Source organism: Seriola dumerili, unplaced genomic scaffold (assembly GCF_002260705.1).
Source record: "Seriola dumerili isolate Sdu_G_001 unplaced genomic scaffold, Sdu_1.0 BDQW01000149.1, whole genome shotgun sequence".
Taxonomy (NCBI): domain Eukaryota; kingdom Metazoa; phylum Chordata; class Actinopteri; order Carangiformes; family Carangidae; genus Seriola; species Seriola dumerili.
In genome coordinates, this window is record NW_019174404.1 from 3,394,537 (window position 1) to 3,408,278 (window position 13,742).

At 44.4% G+C, this 13,742-nt stretch overlaps 1 protein-coding gene across 6 annotated transcripts in view; it reads right to left on the bottom strand.

Annotated features, from left to right (window-relative positions):
* The window catches only part of LOC111225635 (sodium/calcium exchanger 3-like), a 97,857-nt gene that overhangs the window by 67,739 nt on the left and 16,376 nt on the right, over window positions 1–13,742 (bottom strand). The window lies entirely within an intron of this gene.

Below are 13,742 nucleotides of genomic sequence, written 5' to 3' on the forward strand. Positions count from 1 at the left end.
TGACATGTTTCTTTATTACTATAAACCTGGGCACTGTTGTTTATCTTGAGTCAATCCCACACACACTGTCCTGTTGCTGTAAATACTCGCCAGAGGACCAAATGTGTACTAATCCGCAGCTACAAATAGTCCCCAACAGATGCACTTTTTACTCCTGTTTGAGTAACTTCTGCTAAAAACTACAGAGCCCAGGGAAATTATTGAGCGTTTTTAAAAAAGAGAAAAAAAGTCACCATATATTTGTGAGTCATTATTAAAGATTCATGTCTTCAGCGGGGAAGTACAGCCTTGAGAGTCACAGACAGTCTGAGGAAGTCAGAAATATGAAGAGATGGATTTATGCATTACTGTCTTTAGTCTTTTCACAGGATTTGCTCACAGTGTAATATAATATTTAAGGAAACCGCCTATTTAGAAACTTGCATGGTGAAGGATCAACAAGCGACACTTCAGATCACAGATAAATTAGAACTACAACTGTGCCCGAGAAGCACAGAGCTCTCTGTTTATACCCTTGTGAAGACATCTTTTATTACCAAATGCAACTGGTAAGCAATTCAGCTGTTTTAAATAGCTGTACATCAGCAGCTACTTACAGTTGTTTCCCTAACTACAGTGTTTGAGTCACTTCGTGCGAGATGCTGGCACCACTGTGTGTCAAGCAAAAGTAATTAGAGGTGATAGCGTAAGCAGTTTTCCACAGAGGTAGTTGGATGCTGTGCATTCAGTAGACACCGTTTACTTTTTGATGACTCTTCAGATGTGGCATTCAGCTCGTGTACCACTTGATCATGTCAAACGCACACCTTGGTACAGTACAGCCAAGTGTCGGCTATTTCTGAGGCAAATCCAGACGTGCGTCCACGGAGAGGCCGTGACTGTGACAGGAGAAAGGCCGAGTTGCTGTGGCGGAGGGATTCTTGAAGCACGCTCTGCACTGGTCCCACCAAGTAATCCTGAAATGTTATCTATTCTCAAATTATCTTGAGGAATGGGCCAACACAGATGAAGAGGAGGAAAAGAAAGAGGGGCTGAGAAGAGTGTGGATCAGGGTCTTTAAAAGCAGCGAGGAATCTGTCTGAGAGGATCTCCGGTCTCCTCTTTTAGGAGGAAGATTTGTCTCCCTTTCTCTCTTTCTGTTGCTGTGTTTCTTTCTCTTTACTCACCAGTTCCTCTTATTCTCTCTGTCGCTCTCATCTCGTCTCTGTCTCATTCTCTCACCCTCATTTCTATAATTCTTTCTCCCACTTTTGTTTGCGACATTTGTTTCCTCTGCCCTCCCTTTTTTCCTCTCTTTCCTCTCCCCTCTCGCTCGCTGCCATGGCTGCAGAGTGTCATGGCGAAGGGAGATGAAGGTGAGGCTAGAAGAGAGGAAGACAGATGACGGGTGTGGGAAAACAGACAGAAAAGCACAAGGAGAGGAGCGGTGAAAGGGAGAAGAGAAGACGTGGAGTCAAATATATAATGAGGCAGGGAGAGACCGAGGAGAGGATGAAAGAGGGGTGGAGAAACAAGGAAATATAGAGGGAGGAAAGATAGAAAGCAAGAGAAGGAAAATGTAGGGAAGGGAAAACAGAGAGTGAGAGCAGCAGAGAGAGGGTAAAGGAAATGCAGGAGATGTTTTTTTCCCCTTCCTTTTATTTCCCCCCAGTGTCACCCTGATTATATAAGTGCCACGTGCTAAAAATAAAGCCTGCAGTACGAACTGTGAATGTGTGTGTGAGTGTGTGTGTGTGTGTGTGTGTGTGTGTGTGTGTGTGCATCTCCCTCTCGCACACGCATGCCTGCACTTGATGCTCATAACAAAAAAACGCACTCAGATGCACACTTACCCACACACACACACACACACACACGCTCACACACACACACACACACACGCTCACACACACCGAGCGAGCAACAGTCACGCATCAGATGGAGGCACACATGCAGCGGCGATGAGCCGATGTGTTCGCGCAAAACACATTGATGCATGCGCACGTACAGCCCAGCCCGGCGAACCGGGAGACGGGCGCAGATTCTCTCCGGTTGCCATGGCGACATAGCCTCCTTCAGATGGAGAGGAGAAGCGGTATGACTTCCTGGAGGGACAGAGGCGCTCCCACAACAAGCATGCATCACATCATCCTCTTCCTCCTCGCTCCTCTTTCTGTTGTGCTTCTCAACCCCCTCGCCATTGTTTCATTCGTCTTATTTTCCTTTGTGTGTGTTTACTTGATCCCCACCGCTTATTCATAAATCCCGTCATCGCCCGTCCTGAGCAGCCTGGCTGGCTCGGGGCCGGGTGCCACAGGGCTCAGGCTGTGGTGCCACCGGAAGCCCGAGGGTGAAGCCGCTGAGGCGGCCGCTCGTCCCCCTCCGCACCTTCATCAGTAATCTGCTCATGTGCTGCTTGTGATGTGCTCCCCTCCATCCATCTCTATAAGCGCCTGGCAGGCAGGAGACAAGGGCCTCTTAGAGCCGGTTTCATCGGTTTTAGCAGCACCACTCCTGCGGCCGAGGACCCCATCACATCAGCTTCCATCAGGACGACGCCCGGGGGAGGAGGAGGGTGTGCGGGAGGCTGAGTGGGAGGGGTACTGTTACTAGAAAACATGTGATCCATCCTGCTGACATTTCGAGCTGTGGTGAAAGAGCAGCGACCCAAAAACTAGCTGGGGCTCAGGTGATTTTTTTTTTTTATTTTTTCCCCCAAAGAGGGCACGTGCATTTGTGCAAACACTCACGGACAAACACTACAGGTGATGTGCTGCATGTGCATCCCCCAAAATAATGGTGATACACGTACAGTAGATCTCTCACACTCGTCTGTCTCGCACAGTCACACACAGGCTATATTTATACACACACACACACACACACACACACACACTTTGCAGTTACATCACAGATTCCCTAGCAACAACTGCTGTGCTGCTGCCATCATGGAGGTCCACTGGAGAATTGGCTGTACTCAAATATAATGCCTAAATATATAAAAACGCAGCAGGAAAAAAAAAAAGAGGAACCTGTAAATAACTGCTGTGGTGAAGCTTAAAAAGGAGTCAGCTCTGTTTACATTTTTTTTTTCCCACTTTGCCAGCTGAAGAAGAAGGAGCTGGTTTGATGACTGAGTCTGACACATAGTAGTTTATTCCTCTGTGCCATAGAGATCCACGGTTGTCCATAAACACATCAATGAGCCACTGTTGCCCTGGGCGACAAGTTTCTTCATTACGGTGAATGTGGGCACTGTAGTTTATTTTGATGCAATCACACAAACACCGCCCTGCTGCTGTGGACCATGTATATCAATGCGCGTCTGAAAGTAGTTCCCAACAAACGCACTGTTTACTCCTGTTTGAATAAAGTAAACTTTTTTATTAGCCGCCTTTCAAGGCTACAGGTGGTGAGTGTTTGGTACTCCAAAAACAGTGATCTCCTTCTACTAGGTACAGCGGTTTGCGTGGGACTGAAGTGCTGAAGAGGAAATATAAAACGTGATTTTCGTTGACCAGTTAGCCAGCTAGCATTGCTAATAGGGTAAGATGGTCAAATCAACACTGATCAGATGTGTCAGTAGCAAAATGATCAGCTCCCAGCTAAATCAACACAGAAATTAGCCATGTCAAACACAATTTTCTCCTCAGACAGCCACGTCTTCAGCTCTGAGACACAATCTGACATTTGCAGTCAGTGTTGCCCAAGACCTTAGGACCCACATCATGACCCTCAGGGAGGAGGAGGGGGGGTTATAGCAGTGATATAGCCTTTTCTATAGGAGGGTTTTTTTTAAACCATCATTGCTCACCAATCACTCACTGCTCGAGTCCTCATTGCATACCGCAGACGATGCTCGTAGTGTATAATGTATCCTCGGGTGAGATGATTAAGCCTCAGCATGGATCCGGACTTGAGAACTCATCCACATTTGGTCACGAGGCGACTCTGGGCGGCTTGTAACCCCATAGCCTTGGAGGCGGCCCCCTGGGCTACGTTTGAGGAATGCGCTGACTTAACTCCTTCAGCCTGCGGACGCACTCACACACATGCACTTATGCAGATACAGTAGAGTCAAACACGTAGTAGATGCGTCTAAATATCCGTACTGTCGGCATTCACACAAGTATCTCCTTCGAACGGGGGGGAGGGGGGGAGGGGGGGGGTGCAGCATGTAACTGTAGCCGCGGAGCTCACCCTGCAAATATCCCCCTTCATCTCATGTCACCAATAAAAGCCTGGATGGCCTCCCAAAGGTGTTCTCATATAGCCAGCCCTCTACACATTTTACTACTGGTCCCACAGTGCCTTGTACAGTAAGTAATATGCCGCCATGGCGGTGAGCGCAAACAGACAGGCCATCTAGGTACATGCATCCTGCAGCTCCGTCTACGTCTGTTAGCATTACAAAGCCATTCACTCAGACTCTTTCACAGACTGTGAACAATTGCAGACAGTCAGTTATGCATAAGTTGACATGGCTTGGCTGACATTATGACAGGCTGACAAAAATAAACATAAATAAATGCTTAGATTTTATTCACAGACGGTCTAAAAATACCCAATTTGGCACGGAAACTTCACGCTGAGGAGGAAGCACGTACCCCAGCAGCAGCTCTTATTTTTCCCCATCTCCACGTCTCTGTGTGCTTCTATCACATCACGTATTTGCCTCCCTCTCTCCCCGTGTTTTCCTCTCTGTCACACAAGCCTCCGTCTCCAAACCAAATCAAGAGGCCAGAGCGTCCCATGAGCTCTCCCCCGTCGTTGCTTCCCTTTTGTCGAGCTCTCCAATTATAGCCATGTTCAAAGACTGGACTCTCACACAAAGAGCACTCCACACACTTTCATTTTCCATTCATTTTTATCCAAAACAACTTTGTGGCCCATGAGAATTAAGCCGGAGTCTTACATGTTTGTTTTATGTCTTTTTTTTTTTCAGTGTGAGACACACAGAGAGAGAGAGAGAGAGAGAGAGAGAGAGAGAGAGAGAGAGAGAGATGAGGGTGGTTAAGAGAAAATCTGTCTGTTATACTGGATTTTTCGGAGGTTTCACAACAAGAGGAAGCTATGAGTGAAGGATTCATCCCGGTTTGAGCACATATTATCTTTGAAAACTGTGGATGTCATATTTAATGACATTTATGTGGTTGATATCGTTTCTGCTCACCAATAAATAAATGCAGGCTGCACTGACTAATTCAGAAAATGAAACACACAAGAAAAATGCTGCTTGAGTTAATGTGTTTACTAGGGCTGCAACTAATGATTATTTTCATTATTGATTAATCTATCAGTTGGGTTTTTTTCAGTTTACCAATTAACTGTTTACTGTACAAAATAATGATAAACGCTCATGAGAAGTTCCTGTGAGATCGTGTTCTCAGTTAGAGTGGTTTTAGCAACAGTTAAAACAATGTTAAAATTTCGGGTTTGGACATAGACTTCCAGGACAATGGTCACTGACAATATTTAAGACCATGACAGATTTCACAATGTACTTTTTTTGGTGCAGTACAAAGAAAATGGTAAAATATAACTTCTGATCATCTTATCATCATCATGGTCACTTTCTTTGCTTCCATGCACATACTTTCTCATCTCATCTTATCCATACAAAGTGAGAGGTGATGACATGCAGCAAAGGGCACGGGCTGGATTCGTACCCGGGCCACTGCAGTAGGGACAGAGTCTAAGTGGTGTGCGTTGTTCCCGGTGAGCCACCAGGGCGCCACAAAAACTGTCAAATATTTTCTGGGGATTTTCTGGTTCTCAGTTTTATACCACTGTGAGCTGATTATCTTTGGGTTTTGAACTGTCGGTCAAATAAACAACATATTTAAAGATGTGGCACTGGGCTCTTTGATGTAAACCGTGATGGGTATATTTCAACTAGTTTTTGGACTTTCACAGAATAAACAATTGTCCAATTAAAACAAGAAAGAACACACCCTGCAGATTAATTGATAATGAAAACAATCAGTGTTTGAAGCCCTAGAAACAACGAAAGTCATAATAAATAAGTGTGTGAGCCAAAATCAGAAGCAAAGTGCTTCCGCGAACGAACACTTGAGCTAATTCTCATGCATCTGCTGCTGGAGATGAATCGTTGACACTTCAAAAATAACTTGTGTTTGCGGTTCACAGTGAAGATTAAAGCACACCATCACTTCCAGCGCTGACAATGAGATTCATCAGCCTGAGTATTCTTGGGGTGGCAAACACCTGCACTAATCCAGGTCTGAATGATGTTCTCCATCCATTATATCATGATTAAATCATTACCCCCCTCCACTCCCCGGTCCCCTAGTTACATCACTGTTATGAACCCGACATTCATCAAGGCCTCGGCGCAGCGTTTTTTGGCGAGAAGGTGAGCACTGGGAGACCGAGGACGGGGGAGGAACAGCCCTGCCACACGGCTAAGCAGCTCCAGAAAGTGGGACATGATGGTTAAAGACCCAGTGATCCGTCAGGCCCCCGTCACACACACACACACACACACACACACACACACACACACACACACACACACACAGGCCCTGCTGCTGCTGGAGCTGAAGAGAGGCCAAAACTCAGATATGAAAAAAAGGAAACTGCAAAATCTGTTAAAAGAAAAAATATTTTCAGCATATTTTTCTACAAACAGACACATGATTTGACATTCTAAGTATTTAGAGCATGGTGTCTTTACTTTTTAGCTTTTACAAAAGCAGAAACACAAGAGCATAAGGTTGAGAAATTGATTAAACTGTGTTTTTATTTGTGCTAATGTAGGCAACAAACATCATTAGCATGTCGGGCTAACAAGATCCCAACCTACAGCAGTAACTTAACCCGGAGTTACGTCCAAGTCCAGCACATCATCCAGTAACTACATTACTCTGTGGGGTTACAGATTATGTCTATATGACTGACTGTAGGCTAACATGTTGACCGTCTGACCCATGGGCACTCAGTCACTACTACATTATTACATGAATGCTCAGTACTAGCACGCGCACACACACGCACGCACGCACGCACGCAAAGTGAGAACAATAACAGCCATGCTATCGCAGCTGGTAAACACTGTGCTGTGCGAGAGCGGAAAGCTTGACAGGTATAGCAACAGGGGGCAAGGCTTAGCGAACAGTTAATCGCAGTGGGGTGGAGACAGGCAGCTCAAACTACCTGTAAGGCCAGATATCTCGCAACGTAAGTGAGAAATTATGGAGCCTTTTTTCTTTTCTTTTTTTTTTTTAATAATGTGGGTGAATCAACCATTTAATGTTAAAGTTTGTTTCCTCCTGTGCTTTTAAACATTACTAGTAACATTTTTTTTTTTTTTTGACAAAACAGCTTTTCCAGCGTTTTGGAATGAAACCTTTCAGCTGTTCCAGCTTGCTGCCACTCCCATCATGCATCTGACAGCAATTAAAGCAACCCATCTCACTGAGGCTCCTGTTCAATACCGGCTCCTCCACTAGGCACTGCTTTGAAACTGTCGCTACTCTGTGCATGTGTGTCTGTCTGTGTGTAACTGACAAAGACTGAGACAGACAAGAAAAAAAAAACAAAAAAACCCTGAAAGACATTAAGACGGGTGGGGAGAGACACAAAGAGGAGATGAAGGAGAGACAGAGAGTCTAGCCAAAAAAGAGAGAGAGAGAGAGAGAGAGAGAGAGAGAGAACGATCTCAGGCAGAAGCAGTTTGTTCGGCTTCACGACGGGGGGGGGGGGCACTCGGGGGGGAAATGGAGTCTGCGCTCTGCCAAAGGTGAATCCCTATTTATGGGCCGCAATTATCATTACATAAGACCTCAATTATTCAGCCGCAGTTCTTCCAGGCTTTCATCTATTAGTCATAGGCAAAAGAGCCCTATCAGCTCTCACACTCACACACACACACACACACACACACACACACACACACACACACACACAACCAGTAAACGCCTGAGTTTCCTCAGCAGCCGTGGCCGAACCCTGTCGGTGCATCTGAATGATAAACATCAGGTGAGTGTGTGAGTGTGTGGGTGTGTGAGTGTGTGGGTGGGTGAGGGGTGGGGTGGGGTGGGGGGGGTGGGGTTTGTATTACTGCTCTTGTGACACAACTCTGTTTCATACCTGCAGCTGGAGGGAGAAAATCTACAGCTTCTTATGAAATCTCATTCCCAGCGAACAATCCCTCATCAATCTATATCTCCCCCAAGTCGGGGCCGCCCCCCCCTCCCCTCTGGGCAGCACATTTGTTCTGTTCTCCTTTTGCTTCGACCATCGCTGCATTCATCAGTAGGCAACAGAAATTCTATACTACTTTTTTTTTTTTTTTCCCCTTATTGACATTCTGATGAAATGGCCTGGCCATAGATGACAGGCAGCAGATTCCCATTAGCTGAGGCTGCCATGCAGGGCGCTGCTTCCCGAAGACAAGATATACCATGTTTAACCAGGGCCCATCAACGGAGGAGCACCTCCACCTCAGCTGTCTCACACACACACACACACACACACACACACACTTTTATCCACAGACTTGCACTCCATCTTTAATCAGGGCTGACTCAGAAACAGGCCAAACTTCAAACATCATAAGATTAAAAGTGTCTGCTTCTGCCTTTATCTCGACGCCAAATTACCTTGTCAGAGTCCGCTTGGTTGTTCGCTCAAATGAGGTACCAGATCACTTTAAATTTAGGGGGGGAAAAACAGTATAGCATTACGACTTGTAATTTTGACAGATCGACACTGCGGTAATTGCTCAATTAACAGTTTCATAAATAGTGGCAAAAGGAATTAGAGCAATTTTGAGGATGTCAAAACATCAAAGGACAGATTTTCACAAGAGGAAAGATGAAAAACAACTCAGGCTTCGAAACGAGCTGTTTTAAATATCTCAGAGGATTGACGCTTGCAAACCAGAACACCGAGAGCGGGAAAGGAACGTGAAGCATGAAGGGGGGAGGGAACATGCCCCCCACCCCCACCCCACCCCCACCCAACCCCCCAGCATGTTGGAAGTGAGAGATGCCTGCATTTCTACTCACTTTGATGTTGACATCTATAAGTCCCACAGAAATTGGAGTTTTTATCTTTGGTGACTGAGAAGTAAAATAACAATTTGCCTTTCTCTAATGTGATCCCTGAATAATAGTCATGGAAATGCCTCACAGACTTTATTTCAGAACATTGTTTTGTATTCTGGTCTATTATGTAAAGTTTGACGTCTAATTACAGAATCGGTTTAAAACGTCCATTCTCCACCGAAAAAAAATTAAAATTAGCGTCATTACTACACAGCAGGTTTGGAGTCAGTTCACTGTGCAGTTTAGGAAATAAATTATCATCCGCTCCTAATTATTATAATCACTTTCTAAAGAAATTACTTTACATTAATACTGTTTTGCAGAGACCAAGGTTCTGTGTCTTTGCTGCACGTAGAACAAACCTTAAAAATTCATATTGACTTTATAGGAATAGATTCATGTTTCTGTAAATACTCGCTTGCTTTCTGTTGGAGAGACAATAAATAGGAGACTACAGCCAGCAGACAGTTAGCTTAGCTTAGCACAAAGACTGGAAAACAGGCGGAAACGGCTAACCTGTAAACTAAATCTGCCTAAAACTCACTAATTAACAGGTTGTATCTTGTTTATTTTAATCGTATCAGTCATATATAATATAGTTCATCCACATGAAGTCCAAAGTGCAGGTGTAAGGCTAGCTATTTCCCCTCTTACCAGCCTCTGTGCTAAGCTAAGCTAACTGCCTGTTAGCTATAGTTTCATATTTAACAGACAGACATGAGTGTGGTATCAATCTTCTCAGTTAGCTCCCTGCTAGATGATGAACCAGCAAGTTTCCAAAACTGTTAAACTATCGCTTGAAGTCACAGGCTCTCAATCTTGTTTGGAGAAAAAAATGACGAGCCAACGTTAACAGATCTACAGTGCGAATGTGCTCTTTGATGTTGCACGTATCCCAAGGGTCCTTCCTTAAACTGATAAAAACTGTCGATACAGTTCTTTGAAAAACTAGATAGAAATAGTTTTTACACGTGCAAAACTGATTCTTACAAAAAAAACCTCTTCCACAAAAAGCAAACTGCCACACTAATTCCTAATTTAAAAATCACGTGATTCATTCTGAAAACTTCTGAAAATAACAATAAAAGGAGGAAGAGACTCAAACAAGAGGAAGTAGTGGGTTATAGGACAGAAGTACAGAGGGGAATGCGACACTGAAGACCATCCACTGGGACTGTATAGAGAGATCAAAGAGAATTCATAGCATTGGAGGTTTTAATTGGGCCTGTCTAAAGCCTCGCTGCCTTCTCTTTATGAGGTCTCTGACAATGAGAAGAAGAAACACGTGCTGCTTGTCTGTTTCTGGTTTCAAAGACCTGGCTCTTTCCCCGACACCCACATTGGTACAGTCCAACGTGGAGGCATTCACTTCCCACCGGAGCCACTTGTGGTACAAATGAATGCGCTCATGGTAAGGCTGAGGTGCTGTGGACAACCTAATAACACCTGTTTTATGTGCGCGTAACCATGTGATCAGCAAGAGGCTGCTGTTTAACGCAACACTGAATCCTGACCCGAGTGCTCTGTAAGAAACAGCAGCCTGGATGTAAAGGAAAGTGACAGGGATATGTTTCGTCACAGGATACATCTAGAGAAGGAGACACGGCGAGCACGCAGTTTAGCACCGACACATGATGATGATGATGATGGAAAATAAGGTGGGTTGAAGCGGTGAATGGATGTATAGCTTAAATAAGTAAATAAGCTCCCGTATTTATAGTGCATTTTGACATACAAATAGGTTGCAGCCGGGAGAGTATTTCATGTGTAAATGCAGCAGCAGACACGAGCTGTCTGTCTGAACTGGCTCTCCAGCATCGCTCCATTTAATCTGTTAATATTTATGTAAAATACAAACATGTAAAATAAACATCAATGTGTTTTTATCTTGTCAACCAAAGGCTAAATTGCTCTTATCATTACCATCCACTACATATTGATATAATTCATTGTAATGCTATCAGTCATTATATTAAAGTTCCTTTTTTCTCTCTCTCTCTCTCCGACAGTCTGGCAAAGGAAGCCAAGGTTGAAATGTTGCTGAATAAATAAAAAGGGGAGCCTCAATCTGGTGCGCAGGTTATCGTTGTCATCAATCCAAAAAAAAAAAAAAAAATCTCCCACACATTATCTCGCACACAGATCGGGCCTGACTGCCTTCTTTTATCTCATAATGACTTATTCTCATGGTGTTGGTTACTACAATCAATGCTTGTCGGGAGGAAATTCAATCCCATCTACAGTGACCAGGCCTGTGCCTTCCCTTCCTTCCTCCCTCCTCCTCCTCCTCCTCCTCCTCACACCTGGTCAAGCCTCATCAAATCTGCCAACACACTGCACTGAAATCTGTGGGGCTCCGCTCTCATTTTCTCTCTCATTCCTTATTCACCCGTTCTCTCTTCCACCTCTCTCTCTTTATCCGTCTCCAATGCTCTGTCTCTCGCTTTCTCTCATTTTCTCCTGTCCGTCTGAGATGCCGTTTTTCTCTCTTTCTCAAACACACTCCCCGCTCTTCTTCCCTGCATCTGTTTTTTCTCTGCCTCTCATTCATTTTGCCTCCATCATTATCTTCCTGCACCTTGTTCCCTCTGATGCCGCCTCTGCCTCACCCTCTCCGTCTCCTCTCCCTCTTCATCCTTCTTTATCTGTTCCCATCTCTTCTTGCTCCCTGCGTGTTTCATTTCGCCAGCACCACCTCATCCTCCCCGCTGTCCTGTTGCTGCCTCAGTTGGTGGCATGTTGAAGAGCGCTGCTACACCGAGTTGGATGAAATCTAACATGACAGGTGCCACGACTGTAGCAGGAAGGAAAATGTATTTTTTGGAGTTTACATCCAGAAATGACATCCTCTCATTTCCTTTGACATTGGTCTGAAGGTTAGAAAGGTTTTATTCCCATAAATACTGCTGTTCAAAAATAACCTATATGTGGGCTACATAGGCTGGGAGCGCCCTGCACTATACTTAGAGCTGGCACATCACGTGTCAGCAGCTTTGTGTCCCGTTACATTTTACATTACGAAAGCAGAATTGTGAAAGAGACGAGACGAGTCAAAAAGCAGGGATCAGATTTACAATTTAAAACATTTAAATATGTGATTCAAAAGTAGCTTAACCATACCAAACTGTGAATTACACCCAAGTCAAAAGCTGAGATGGCAGTTACTGCTACTCTGCTATGGCTAGTTAGCTTTTTTAGCAAGCATACGCCACTAAAAAGAATATATACGGAAAAATAAATGTCAATGAATCAGATCCTGGTCTTCACTAAATACTACTGCATTTTGGATTTTAGAGCAGAAATGGTGAAAAGAGTTGAAGCTCATCTTTTAAGCACAATCATAACATAGTTTTAACTTAAAAGCTCCGACTGGACCATTAAGATTCAGAGTTGTGTGGAAGTTAGCTCTGTGAAGCTAGTGTTAATGTTAGCTTAAGCGGCTAGCAACAGTTTCATTAGGTGTCCTCGGGCAGATATCAAAATATTGTGAAGTGACCCCTCAGCAGTTTATTATTACAATAACCGGCCAACTATGCAGCCATTATCAATAAATATAATGCCATTTTGAAAGTCATTATCCCATTTAAAACTTGTATAATGTGAAGTAGGCTAATATCCTAAATAATCTGAGCTAAACTGTTCAATTTATCAGTAGAAAACTACGGTTGACTTTTCTCTGAATGGCAGGTTCACAATAATAATTGGATGAATTATATTTCTTTAATATTATGTAGACCACAAGCACAGACCAAACAAATTTCCAGAACATCAGGACCTCCTCTGTAGGTAATCAGTGCAATACACAGCAGAATATAGACGCTACTTTGATCAGGAAATTGTGCATTCTGTTAAATGTGCATTAACAGTTTGACACCTCAACCGCAGTGCTGTGACATTGGTCCGGACGTCTGAACAGCCCTCAATCCAAAGCACAATTTACAGGTTGAGACAGAAGTAGGCCAACATCTATAAAGAGGGGAGGGCACATACGGAGGCACTGCTGAGGGCTTAAATAATAAATATGAACGATGGTGGGAGTGAGAAGAAATGAAATGGAATTAGAACAATTCAAATGAAAAGAAATTAATGCTGAAATAAACGGGGGAGGATGGAGAAAAAATAGACACGAGGATAAAAACCAAGAAAGGTTGCTTGAAAATAGGCTGGGAGAGATAAAGCCAAGAGAGAAATGCAAGGGGGGGGGGCATAAGCAAGCCAGGAACAAGGGCCCCCAACACGATAAGAGACAAAGGAACATGAAAAGAAGAAAAAGGGAGGGATATGAAAAGGGAGATAGTGGAGGAGATTAGGTTGAGTGTTGTAAAGAGAAAGAGGTCCCGCAGGCCTTGGCAGAGCTGTGATCCCAACAGCGTAACCTCTTCATCTTTCGCCAGCTCCCTCGACATGACAGCTCTACCCATCTCCGGACCCCAGAGGGGCAGCATGGGCACATTTGTTTGCCAAACTGACCCTCCATGGCCCTCCTACCCAGCCTCCACCTCCATTACTGAGCCTCTGGCACGACTGGCCTTCCTACACGCGCATGTGGGTTTAGGTTGGCCACCAACATGGGTCTAATGTGGGACTTGATCCAAACCACTGCACTGACAATGTGCAGTAAATGTACCAGAATCTGTCTGTTAACAGCTAATGTCACACACACACACACACACACACACACACACACACACA